The sequence below is a fragment of the Scyliorhinus torazame genome, chromosome 15, assembly GCF_047496885.1.
Source record: "Scyliorhinus torazame isolate Kashiwa2021f chromosome 15, sScyTor2.1, whole genome shotgun sequence".
Classification (NCBI taxonomy): domain Eukaryota; kingdom Metazoa; phylum Chordata; class Chondrichthyes; order Carcharhiniformes; family Scyliorhinidae; genus Scyliorhinus; species Scyliorhinus torazame.
Window position 1 is genome coordinate 27,936,021 of NC_092721.1, and position 13,223 is coordinate 27,949,243.

The 13,223-nt window shown below is 42.5% G+C and overlaps 1 long non-coding RNA gene across 1 annotated transcript in view; it reads left to right on the forward strand.

Moving 5' to 3' along the window:
• Window positions 1-13,223, forward strand: part of LOC140391371 (uncharacterized) — a 78,038-nt gene that overhangs the window by 61,958 nt on the left and 2,857 nt on the right. Inside the window, exon 2 of the long non-coding RNA XR_011935017.1 lies at window positions 1,525-1,701. This is a non-coding gene — a long non-coding RNA (uncharacterized lncRNA). The remainder of the gene's footprint in view (window positions 1-1,524; window positions 1,702-13,223) is intronic.

Genomic DNA, 13,223 nt, shown 5'->3' on the forward strand with positions numbered 1-13,223 from the left:
ACGGTGCAGCCATTGCAGGCCGCTGCCGTGCGCATGTGCGGCCATGGACCCGGAAATTCTCCGGCCGTATCCACAGCAAGAGCCGGGTGCTCTACGCTGCGTGCCTGCTAACCTCCCACCAGGTCATAAAACCCCACCGTTCCCACGCCGGTGTCAGCACTTAGTCTCAGAATCGGAGAATCCAGCCAATGTTTCGGGTTTGGATGACTCACCTTCACGTTTTCAGTATGTGCAATGTTTTGCTTTTATTATGGAGTATGGTGCATTACTCATGCGCGCTGAACTTATTGCTGGACATTTTCGCCCGAAAATGGGAGCTGACAATCCAATTTCTAGGTCAGGATGTTATTTTCTTCTATAAATTTAGAGTACCCAATTCATTTTTTCCAATTAATGGGCGATTTAGTGTGGACAATCCACCTAACCTGCACATCTTTGGATTGTGGGGGCAAAACGCACGCAAACACGGGGAGAATGTGCAAACTCCATCTAGACAGTGCCCCAGAGCTGGGATCGAACCCGGGTCCTCGGCAACGTGAGGCAGCAGTGCTAACCACTGTGCCACCGTGCTGCCATAGGATGTTATTTTAAGCGGATAAAGTAAGGGAGAAGTGTGAATATATGTCAGAAATTCATGAACAAATAGTTCATTTTGAATAATTATGGAGCGTGTCTTGCTACTGCTGTCAAGTTTGCACTGTGCATGCACAAAATCCCCGCCTGCACAGAGCGATCACGGGCTTCCGCAGGGCACATCCGCAGATTTGCCAGCACCACAATCAATTTGCACAATTTGCGCACATTTATCCTTGCTGATGCCATCTTCCGTAAGGCACAATCTGCATGCTGTTATCATAGTGCATACCCAGAGCAGCTTGCCGAGATCATTTTGTGTCTGCCTGCGGTGACAATATGGCCGTAACCTTCCAAACCCACAACCTCCACCACCTAGAACGTCAAGGGCAGCAGACACATGGGAACACAACCACCATCAAGTTCCCCTCCGAGCCACTCACCATCCTGACTTGGAAATATGTCTGCCGTTCCTTCGCTGCCGCTGGGTCAAAAGCCAGGAACTCCCTCGCCAACAGCACTGGGGGTGTATCTGCATCACATGGACTGCAGCGGTTCAAGAACCTAGCTCACCATCACCTTCTCAAGAGCAATTAGGAATGGGCAATAAATGCTGGCCTAAAGAGTGATACTCAGGCCCTGTGAACAATTTTTAAAAAGGCACCATGTGCCCCCATGGGGTGCACCCACATAGACACATTATCCCAACAACATCATGACACATCTTGTGCTTTAGTTAAATCGATGTACTGCGCATGGCATAACATGAGTTTGCTGCCATTACCAACACAGTTCCACAAGACCGCTTGCATAGGGTGTACAGCACAGAAAGAGGTCACATGCCCAACTGGTCTGTGCAGGTGTTTGAGATCCACATGAGCCACTTTCTATCCTACTTCATTTGCTTCATCTCACCCTATTGATTTAATCTTCTATTTCTTTCTTCCACAGCTTTTACCACATGTCATTCTTTGACATTGAAGAAAGGTGAAGAAACAGCCTAAAAACTCGCAGTTGAAACAACTCGGCCTTCAAGTCATGGCCAAGCGACTGTTGTGTTAGGTCATTTGGAATAACACAGGCTGCCACTTGATGCAGTTTTGAGTAAAAGATGCTCCAGACTTTGAAGTGAGTTCAACGTGTTTTATTGACCTATTAGCACAGTTTTCAATGAGTTCGACTCTCTGCTAATCTAAATGTAGTAACTCAGTCTAACTGAACCAGCCTTGCTCTAAGCCACGTGCTGGGGTGTGATGCTGAGGATACACCCTGTCTCACTCTGTAGATGATGGTCTGTGGAAAGAGGCGGGGTGTGAGTGCCTCATCCCTTTTATAATGAGATAACACTCCTGAGTGACCTGACTGCTCATTGGTTGTGTCCTACTCTATGTGTTCATTAGCTGCATGTTTGCATATCATGACAGCGACCATGATGACAATCTGCCACAATGCAAATTTAAGATGACTAAGCGTAATTACCATGAACATATTTTCATCTTACTGCTTCAAAAACTGGCTGATATCAATCCTGCTCTTTCCGATCTCAGATAGGTAGCTGCAATCATTTCATGTTTGGAATATGGTCCTGAGGTGCATAAAGAAATATCTCTGGAAATCTGCTTGTATCACATTAAAGAGAGAATCTTGGAGTCAATATCCATGCAGGGGTTCAGACAAGAAAGCGGCAGAGAAAATATTGGTCCCTCTAAAGATTTAAACCTCTCCCGGAGTCCATTGAACAGAGGCTCCGGCTGGTTACGGAAGGTGGCGAATATCTGCCAGGCTGCAAACAGTCTTTGAAAATGATCTGTCAAGGTACAACCAAGCTGGTAATCCATGCCAACGGCTGTCCAGCATTGAGGATGGCAGAGATAAAAAATGATGCTACGTTAGCCAAGACTGGTTCAATTTCCTGTGACTCCCTCACTAAAAGCACGATAGGAATACCTTCACTATCGGGCCGGCATGGTGGCGCAGTGGTTAGCACTGCTGGCTCACGGCGCTGAGGACCCGGGTTCGATCCCGGCCCCGGGTCACTGTCCGTGTGGAATTTGTACATTCTCCCCGCGTCTGCGAGGGTTTCACAACCCAAAGATGTGCAGGTTAGGTGATTGGCCGCACGAAATTGCCCCTTAATTGGAAAAGAATAATTGGGTACTCTAAATTTATTTTAAAAAGGAATACCTTCACTACATAGACTACAATAGTAAATGAGGCACAATTAGTGATGGGCAATAAATACTGACTTTGCCTCTGACACCCACATCCTCTGAATGAATAAAATTAAATTGTCCCAATGTGAACATTATTTTGAGTTGGACACTGCCTGAAGCAAATACTACAGAGAGATACTACAGAGAGATACTACAGAGAGATACTACAGAGAGATACTACAGAGAGATACTACAGAGAGATACTACAGAGAGATACTACAGAGAGATACTACAGAGAGATACTACAGAGAGATACTACAGAGAGATACTATAGAGAGATACTACAGAGAGATACTACAGAGCGATACTACGGAGCGATACTACGGAGCGATACTACGGAGAGATTCTACGGAGAGATACTACAGAGAGATACTACAGAGAGATACTACAGAGAGATACTACAGAGAGTTACTACAGAGAGATACTACGGAGCGATACTACGGAGCGATACTACGGAGAGATACTACGGAGAGATACTACGGAGAGATACTACGGAGAGATACTACGGAGAGATACTACGGAGAGTTACTACAGAGAGATACTACAGAGAGATACTACAGAGAGATACTACAGAGAGATACTACAGAGAGATACTACAGAGAGATACTACAGAGAGATACTACAGAGCGATACTACAGAGAGATACTACAGAGAGATACTACAGAGAGATACTACAGAGAGATACTACAGAGAGATACTACAGAGAGATACTACAGAGCGATACTACAGAGAGATACTACAGAGAGATACTACAGAGAGATACTACAGAGAGATACTACAGAGAGATACTACAGAGAGATACTACAGAGCGATACTACAGAGAGATACTACAGAGAGATACTACAGAGAGATACTACAGAGAGATACTACAGAGAGATACTACAGAGAGATACTACAGAGCGATACTACAGAGCGATACTACAGAGAGATACTACAGAGAGATACTACAGAGAGATACTACAGAGAGATACTACAGAGAGATACGACTGAGAGATACTACAGAGAGATACTACAGAGCGATACTACAGAGAGATACTACAGAGAGATACTACAGAGAGATACTACAGAGAGATACTACAGAGCGATACTACAGAGAGATACTACAGAGAGATACTACAGAGAGATACTACAGAGAGATACTACAGAGAGATACTACAGAGAGATACTACAGAGCGATACTACAGAGAGATACTACAGAGAGATACTACAGAGAGATACTACAGAGAGATACTACAGAGAGATACTACAGAGAGATACTACAGAGAGATACTACTGAGAGATACTACAGAGAGATACTACAGAGCGATGCTACAGAGAGATACTACAGAGAGATACTACAGAGAGATACTACAGAGAGATACTACAGAGAGATACTACAGAGAGATACTACAGAGAGATACTACAGAGAGATACTACAGAGAGATACTACAGAGAGATACTACAGAGAGATACTACAGAGAGATACTACAGAGAGATACTACAGAGAGATACTACAGAGCGATACTACGGAGCGATACTACGGAGCGATACTACGGAGAGATTCTACGGAGAGATACTACAGAGAGATACTACAGAGAGATACTACAGAGAGATACTACAGAGAGATACTACAGAGAGTTACTACAGAGAGATACTACGGAGCGATACTACGGAGCGATACTACGGAGAGATACTACGGAGAGATACTACGGAGAGATACTACGGAGAGATACTACGGAGAGATACTACGGAGAGTTACTACAGAGAGATACTACAGAGAGATACTACAGAGAGATACTACAGAGAGATACTACAGAGAGATACTACAGAGAGATACTACAGAGAGATACTACAGAGCGATACTACAGAGCGATACTACAGAGAGATACTACAGAGAGATACTACAGAGAGATACTACAGAGAGATACTACAGAGAGATACTACAGAGAGATACTGCAGAGCGATACTACAGAGAGATACTACAGAGAGATACTACAGAGAGATACTACAGAGAGATACTACAGAGAGATACTACAGAGAGATACTACAGAGCGATACTACAGAGAGATACTACAGAGAGATACTACAGAGAGATACTACAGAGAGATACTACAGAGCGATACTACAGAGCGATACTACAGAGAGATACTACAGAGAGATACTACAGAGAGATACTACAGAGAGATACTACAGAGAGATACGACTGAGAGATACTACAGAGAGATACTACAGAGCGATACTACAGAGAGATACTACAGAGAGATACTACAGAGAGATACTACAGAGAGATACTACAGAGCGATACTACAGAGAGATACTACAGAGAGATACTACAGAGAGATACTACAGAGAGATACTACAGAGAGATACTACAGAGAGATACTACAGAGCGATACTACAGAGAGATACTACAGAGAGATACTACAGAGAGATACTACAGAGAGATACTACAGAGAGATACTACAGAGAGATACTACAGAGAGATACTACTGAGAGATACTACAGAGATATACTACAGAGCGATACTACAGAGAGATACTACAGAGAGATACTACAGAGAGATACTACAGAGAGATACTACAGAGAGATACTACAGAGAGATACTACAGAGAGATACTACGGAGAGATACTACAGAGAGATACTACAGAGAGATACTACAGAGAGATACTACAGAGCGATACTACAGAGAGATACTACAGAGAGATACTACAGAGAGATACTACAGAGCGATACTACAGAGAGATACTACAGAGAGATACTACAGAGAGATACTACAGAGAGATACTACAGAGAGATACTACAGAGAGATACTACAGAGAGATACTACGGAGCGATACTACGGAGCGATACTACGGAGAGATACTACGGAGAGATACTACGGAGAGATACTACGGAGAGATACAACGGAGAGTTACTACAGAGAGATACTACAGAGAGATACTACAGAGAGATACGACAGAGAGATACTACAGAGAGATACTACAGAGAGATACTACAGAGCGATACTACAGAGAGATACTACAGAGAGATACTACAGAGAGATACTACAGAGAGATACTACAGAGAGATACTACAGAGAGATACTACAGAGCGATACTACAGAGCGATACTACAGAGAGATACTACAGAGAGATACTACAGAGAGATACTACAGAGAGATACTACAGAGAGATACTACAGAGAGATACTACAGAGAGATACTACAGAGCGATACTACAGAGCGATACTACAGAGAGATACTACAGATTGATACTACAGAGAGATACTACAGAGAGATACTACAGAGAGATACTACAGAGCGATACTACGGAGCGATACTACGGAGCGATACTACGGAGAGATTCTACGGAGAGATACTACAGAGAGATACTACAGAGAGATACTACAGAGAGATACTACAGAGAGTTACTACAGAGAGATACTACAGAGAGATACTACAGAGAGATACTACAGAGAGATACTACAGAGAGATACTACAGAGCGATACTACAGAGCGATACTACAGAGAGATACTACAGAGAGATACTACAGAGAGATACTACAGAGAGATACTACAGAGCGATACTACAGAGAGATACTACAGAGAGATACTACAGAGAGATACTACAGAGAGATACTACAGAGAGATACTACAGAGAGATACTACAGAGAGATACTACAGAGCGATACTACAGAGAGATACTACAGAGAGATACTACAGAGAGATACTACAGAGAGATACTACAGAGAGATACTACAGAGAGATACTACAGAGAGATACTACAGAGAGATACTACAGAGCGATACTACAGAGAGATACTACAGAGAGATACTACAGAGAGATACTACAGAGAGATACTATGGAGAGATACTACGGAGAGATACTACGGAGAGATACTACGGAGAGATACTACGGAGAGATACTACGGAGAGATACTACGGAGAGATACTACGGAGAGATACTACGGAGCGATACTACGGAGCGATACTACGGAGCGATACTACGGAGAGATACTACGGAGAGATACTACGGAGAGATACTACGGAGAGATACTACGGAGAGATACTACGGAGAGTTACTACAGAGAGATACTACAGAGAGATACTACAGAGAGATACTACAGAGAGATACTACAGAGCGATACTACAGAGAGATACTACAGAGAGATACTACAGAGAGATACTACAGAGAGATACTACAGAGAGATACTACAGAGAGATAGTACAGAGAGATACTACAGGGAGATACTACAGAGAGATACTACAGAGTGATACTACAGAGAGATACTACAGAGAGATACTACAGAGAGATACTACAGAGCGATACTACAGAGAGATACTACAGAGAGATACTACAGAGAGATACTACAGAGAGATACTACAGAGAGATACTACAGAGAGATACTACAGAGAGATACTACGGAGAGATACTACGGAGAGATACTACAGAGAGATACTACAGAGAGATACTACAGAGAGATACTACAGAGCGATACTACAGAGAGATACTACAGAGAGATACTACAGAGAGATACTTCAGAGCGATACTACAGAGAGATACTACAGAGAGATACTACAGAGAGATACTACAGAGAGATACTACAGAGAGATACTACAGAGAGATACTACAGAGAGATACTACGGAGCGATACTATGGAGCGATACTACGGAGAGATACTACGGAGAGATACTACGGAGAGATACTACGGAGAGATACTACGGAGAGATACTACGGAGAGTTACTACAGAGAGATACTACAGAGAGATACTACAGAGAGATACTACAGAGAGATACTACAGGGAGATACTACAGAGAGATACTACAGAGAGATACTACAGAGAGATACTACAGAGCGATACTACAGAGAGATACTACAGAGAGATACTACAGAGAGATACTACAGAGAGATACTACAGAGAGATACTACAGAGAGATACTACAGAGCGATACTACAGAGAGATACTACAGAGAGATACTACAGAGAGATACTACAGAGAGATACTACAGAGAGATACTACAGAGCGATACTACAGAGCGATACTACAGAGAGATACTACAGAGAGATACTACAGAGAGATACTACAGAGAGATACTACAGAGAGATACTACAGAGAGATACTACAGAGCGATACTACAGAGCGATACTACAGAGAGATACTACAGAGAGATACTACAGAGAGATACTACAGAGAGATACTACAGAGAGATACGACTGAGAGATACTACAGAGAGATACTACAGAGCGATACTACAGAGAGATACTACAGAGAGATACTACAGAGAGATACTACAGAGAGATACTACAGAGCGATACTACAGAGAGATACTACAGAGAGATACTACAGAGAGATACTACAGAGAGATACTACAGAGAGATACTACAGAGAGATACTACAGAGAGATACTACAGAGAGATACTACAGAGAGATACTACAGAGAGATACTACAGAGAGATACTACAGAGAGATACTACAGAGAGATACTACAGAGAGATACTACAGAGCGATACTACAGAGAGATACTACAGAGAGATACTACAGAGAGATACTACAGAGAGATACTACAGAGAGATACTACAGAGAGATACTACGGAGAGATACTACGGAGAGATACTACGGAGAGTTACTACAGAGAGATACTACAGAGAGATACTACAGAGAGATACTACAGAGAGATACTACAGAGAGATACTACAGAGAGATACTACAGAGAGATACTACAGAGAGATACTACAGAGCGATACTACAGAGAGATACTACAGAGAGATACTACAGAGAGATACTACAGAGAGATACTACAGAGAGATACTACAGAGCGATACTACAGAGAGATACTACAGAGAGATACTACAGAGAGATACTACAGAGAGATACTACAGAGAGATACTACAGAGAGATACTACAGAGAGATACTACAGAGCGATACTACAGAGAGATACTACAGAGAGATACTACAGAGAGATACTACAGAGAGATACTACAGGGAGATACTACAGAGCGATACTACAGAGCGATACTACAGAGAGATACTACAGAGAGATACTACAGAGAGATACTACAGAGAGATACTACAGAGAGATACGACTGAGAGATACTACAGAGAGATACTACAGAGCGATACTACAGAGAGATACTACAGAGAGATACTACAGAGAGATACTACAGAGCGATACTACAGAGAGATACTACAGAGAGATACTACAGAGAGATACTACAGAGAGATACTACAGAGAGATACTACAGAGAGATACTACAGAGAGATACTACAGAGAGATACTACAGAGAGATACTACAGAGAGATACTACTGAGAGATACTACAGAGAGATACTACAGAGAGATACTACAGAGAGATACTACAGAGAGATACTGCAGAGAGATACTGCAGAGAGATACTGCAGAGAGATACTACAGAGAGATACTGCAGAGAGATACTGCAGAGAGATACTGCAGAGAGATACTGCAGAGCGATACTACAGAGAGATACTACAGAGAGATACTACAGAGAGATACTACAGAGAGATACTACAGAGAGATACTACAGAGAGATACTACAGAGCGATACTACAGAGAGATACTACAGAGAGATACTACAGAGAGATACTACAGAGAGATACTACAGAGAGATACTACAGAGAGATACTACAGAGAGATACTGCAGAGCGATACTACAGAGCGATACTACAGAGAGATACTACAGAGAGATACTACAGAGAGATACTACAGAGAGATACTACAGAGAGATACTACAGAGCGATACTACAGAGCGATACTACAGAGAGATACTACAGAGAGATACTACAGAGAGATACGACTGAGAGATACTACAGAGAGATACTACAGAGCGATACTACAGAGAGATACTACAGAGAGATACTACAGAGAGATACTACAGAGAGATACTACAGAGAGATACTACAGAGAGATACTACAGAGAGATACTACAGAGAGATACTGCAGAGAGATACTGCAGAGAGATACTGCAGAGAGATACTACAGAGAGATACTGCAGAGAGATACTGCAGAGAGATACTGCAGAGAGATACTGCAGAGAGATACTGCAGAGCGATACTACAGAGAGATACTACAGAGAGATACTACAGAGAGATACTACAGAGAGATACTACAGAGAGATACTACAGAGAGATACTACAGAGAGATACTACAGAGAGATACTACAGAGAGATACTACAGAGAGATACTACAGAGAGATACTACAGAGAGATACTGCAGAGAGATACTACAGAGAGATACTACAGAGAGATACTACAGAGAGTGCACCGTGGTTATCGTTGATAGTGATGGGGCTTATGAAAGATGTTACAAGTAATGTAATGGAGAGAACAAAACATCGAAATAGTAACGCTTTAGTTATTATTACATTATTTGCATTTGAAAGGTTTGATGCAAGGAGCACCAATGCAGTAAGCTGTTTGCTGTTTCACTCCCCACAGATAGTGGTGCACAAGGCAGACTTTTATCTGTTCCCATAGCAATTTGTTTCCTGGAACAGGTCACCAGCCTGTCGCCAGAAGCTTACAGCTTGGGGGGCACAGCTTTGCATCAAGCGTGTATGACCAGGGGTCTCACCCGCTCTTACCGCCTGTCATTGGCAAGTTGGATGTTTTGCAGATTGACAGGCAACTTGCTTGGCCTCATTATGAACACACTTTCCTTGGCCATCAAGTCCTGGGGTCGGACCCGGACCCAGAGCTTCTGGCTCAGAGGCAGGGAAGGTACCCGCGAGGCCACAGGACCTCCTCCGTGCAGCAAGTGGCCACTCCTACTAAAACCGGGAATATTATGTTGAAACATCGTGCAAAATAAGATTGTTCAGTTGGTAGCAGCTTTCTGGAAAAAATCCACACTGAGCAGAAAGTCCTAGATTTAATTCCTGATCTACTCTATTCAATTCTATTTAAAGGAATTCAACCAGTGCTAGCAATACTCATTGCTCATCAATGACTCCTACTTCAAAGTCTATGCGCATGGACAACGGAATTGAGTTTAGCTGTGAGGTTCTCTGTGGTGGACTAACTCATTATCATTGGCACTGCAGTGCTTTAGACTCAGCAAGTCAATGTGTGTTTCTGCTATATATGCAGCATTAGACTGAATGCAGAGCTGACTGCGCGGAAATGGTCTGAGATCCCTCGAAGTTAGCTAAGATATCCATGGATAGAATGGCTATAATGGATGTAATCCCTGTACAAGCTGTCTTGTTCAAGACTGCCTTCTCGTTTTGCCCCAAACTTGCTGAGTGATGCCCCTCATGCTATGTATAACCTATTGTCTCTCTCTAATGGAGAGGGAGAGATGCCTTATGTGCTCTATGGCTAATTATTTACTCACTACATCTGACATCTCCTGGAGTGTAATTTCAGTACAATGTCAATCATCACACAGGTTATCCTCAGAGTACGGTTAAAACATCACTAGAGGTAACTTAGGGGTGATACACTCCAAAATGCAATTCCTAAGGAGTTATATTTCAACTCCTGAAGGTGAGGAACATTCTGCCTAGCAGAATGCACACCAGTTCAGGGTTTAGTTTCAGGCACAGGAACGATAGGTCTAGCCAGGCAGTATCAGGGGGAAATGCTTCCAGGTGAAGCATAAATGAAGCATCAAATTTCTTAAGGGTACTGGGTGACACCGTGCATGTTTGATCATGTCCTTTAATCTCTAGGGTCTGCAGCTAAATCCATTTCAGACAGGTAAACGTTTCTCCTCTGACAGATGCTAAAACAAAATTGAAGTCACAATTCAATTCTCAGAGTAGAAGAGTCATCATTACAAACACCTTTTGATAATTGTAAGTCGCCCACAAATATAAAATTGAGTTATTCTGGCACAGGGAAATAGTTTTGAACGTCAGCCATTTTAACCCAAGCATCTGAAAAGCATATGACACAAGTACACAATTTTTACGCTTAAAAGAAGACTGAATAATGATGTCTCACTTTGTTCCTCCAACTCTCATTTGAGTGACCCACAAACCAGCCCCGGGGACAATGTGGAGCTGCAGGTGGGAGAACGGCTAATCTCACCGGGGCTGATTAAAATAAATTAGCAATGTCCCAGCTACGTGGCAGATTGCATGGCTATAATTAATGCCAGCAACGTTTTATATTCTCAGAACAACTTAGCTGTGTGAAACACACCACAAATGGAAATGCAATCAACCTGCTCGGTATAATTTTAGAAAATGCCTAATGTGGCGTCTAAGTTCAACAAATGGAAGTTGACATTTCCTGAGTCCTTAAATTCTTCCTTTCCTCGTATAAACACATAAATAAGTTCCTTATGATTCACTTGGTTTTGTGGGAAATGGAGATCATTTCTGAAAGTTGGTTTCTAATTAAAATTATATTTACTGCGCTCTCTCAGAGGAAAAGGAAGTAGGAACCAGCAGTTCTAAACATCCTTGTCTTTGTTGAACGGTGAATTTGTCCCTCACTGTTTATTACAAGCAGCTGGGCCTTGGTTTTGTACTGGAAGTGGCTAGAGACAGAGGATGTAGCAGACAGATGATATCATGACAGAACGAACAAGGGTTTTAGGAAACTAGCCATTATTGAATATAAATACATTTGGATCAAATGCAGCCCTGCTACATTTAATAAGGGTAAGAATGCACAGTGTCTCTTCAATGTTAATTCAATGACCTAAATCTAATTTATTCCGAAGAATCTAGACTTGGCCCATTTGGTTCTGCTTAACTTCACATAGATTTCAAACAGCCTGAGATGACAAAGTGAATTGCAGTGTAGCGCCCACATACCAAGACAATACCACACGGATCCATTAGTCTTGTGTTTCTGTAGGTTATTGTACTCGATGAATACTGGTGTGCTTTCAATCCTCAGAACACACAATATGTCAAGCTGGATTGAGGTCTCGCAAGGGGTAAGGTTTCTTTGGTTATTGGTAAGGCCTGTCCAGTGATCACTGCAAAACTGGAGTATTGTCTGTTGAGTCTCCATGATTCAATATGAACCAGAACAGGGTGACCAACCATCCTGGATTTCCAGGGACTGTCCAGTAATTAGACCTGTTGTCCCATGTCCCGGGTCATACCTTCCTGGGTTGCATTTTGTCCCAGAATTCATCTGCCTCCGCTAGTCTTTCTCTGCACATACTTTAACTAGTCTTTGTGGCTGCATATGTATTGACCTGTCTTTTATCTGAGCATGTGTTGGTCAATTGTTTTTGTGCAATGTTGGCCTCAGAAACGCTGGGCCATTCTGAGCGTGTTTCTGGGGTGAATGCCACCCTCCCCCCGCCTCCCACCAACTCCTACAGTTCTGGCAAACCCTTCACTTTACCCTGCCATCGCAAAGTAACCCTTAAACATTTCAATGGAAGTTAATCACCCTGAACTGGAGAAAGGAGGAGATGACACTACTTTTGACAGCTTTCCTCATGAAGTATGGATATGTATCTTCAATGTGGATCTGTTTGAAGACTGCAATCCTTG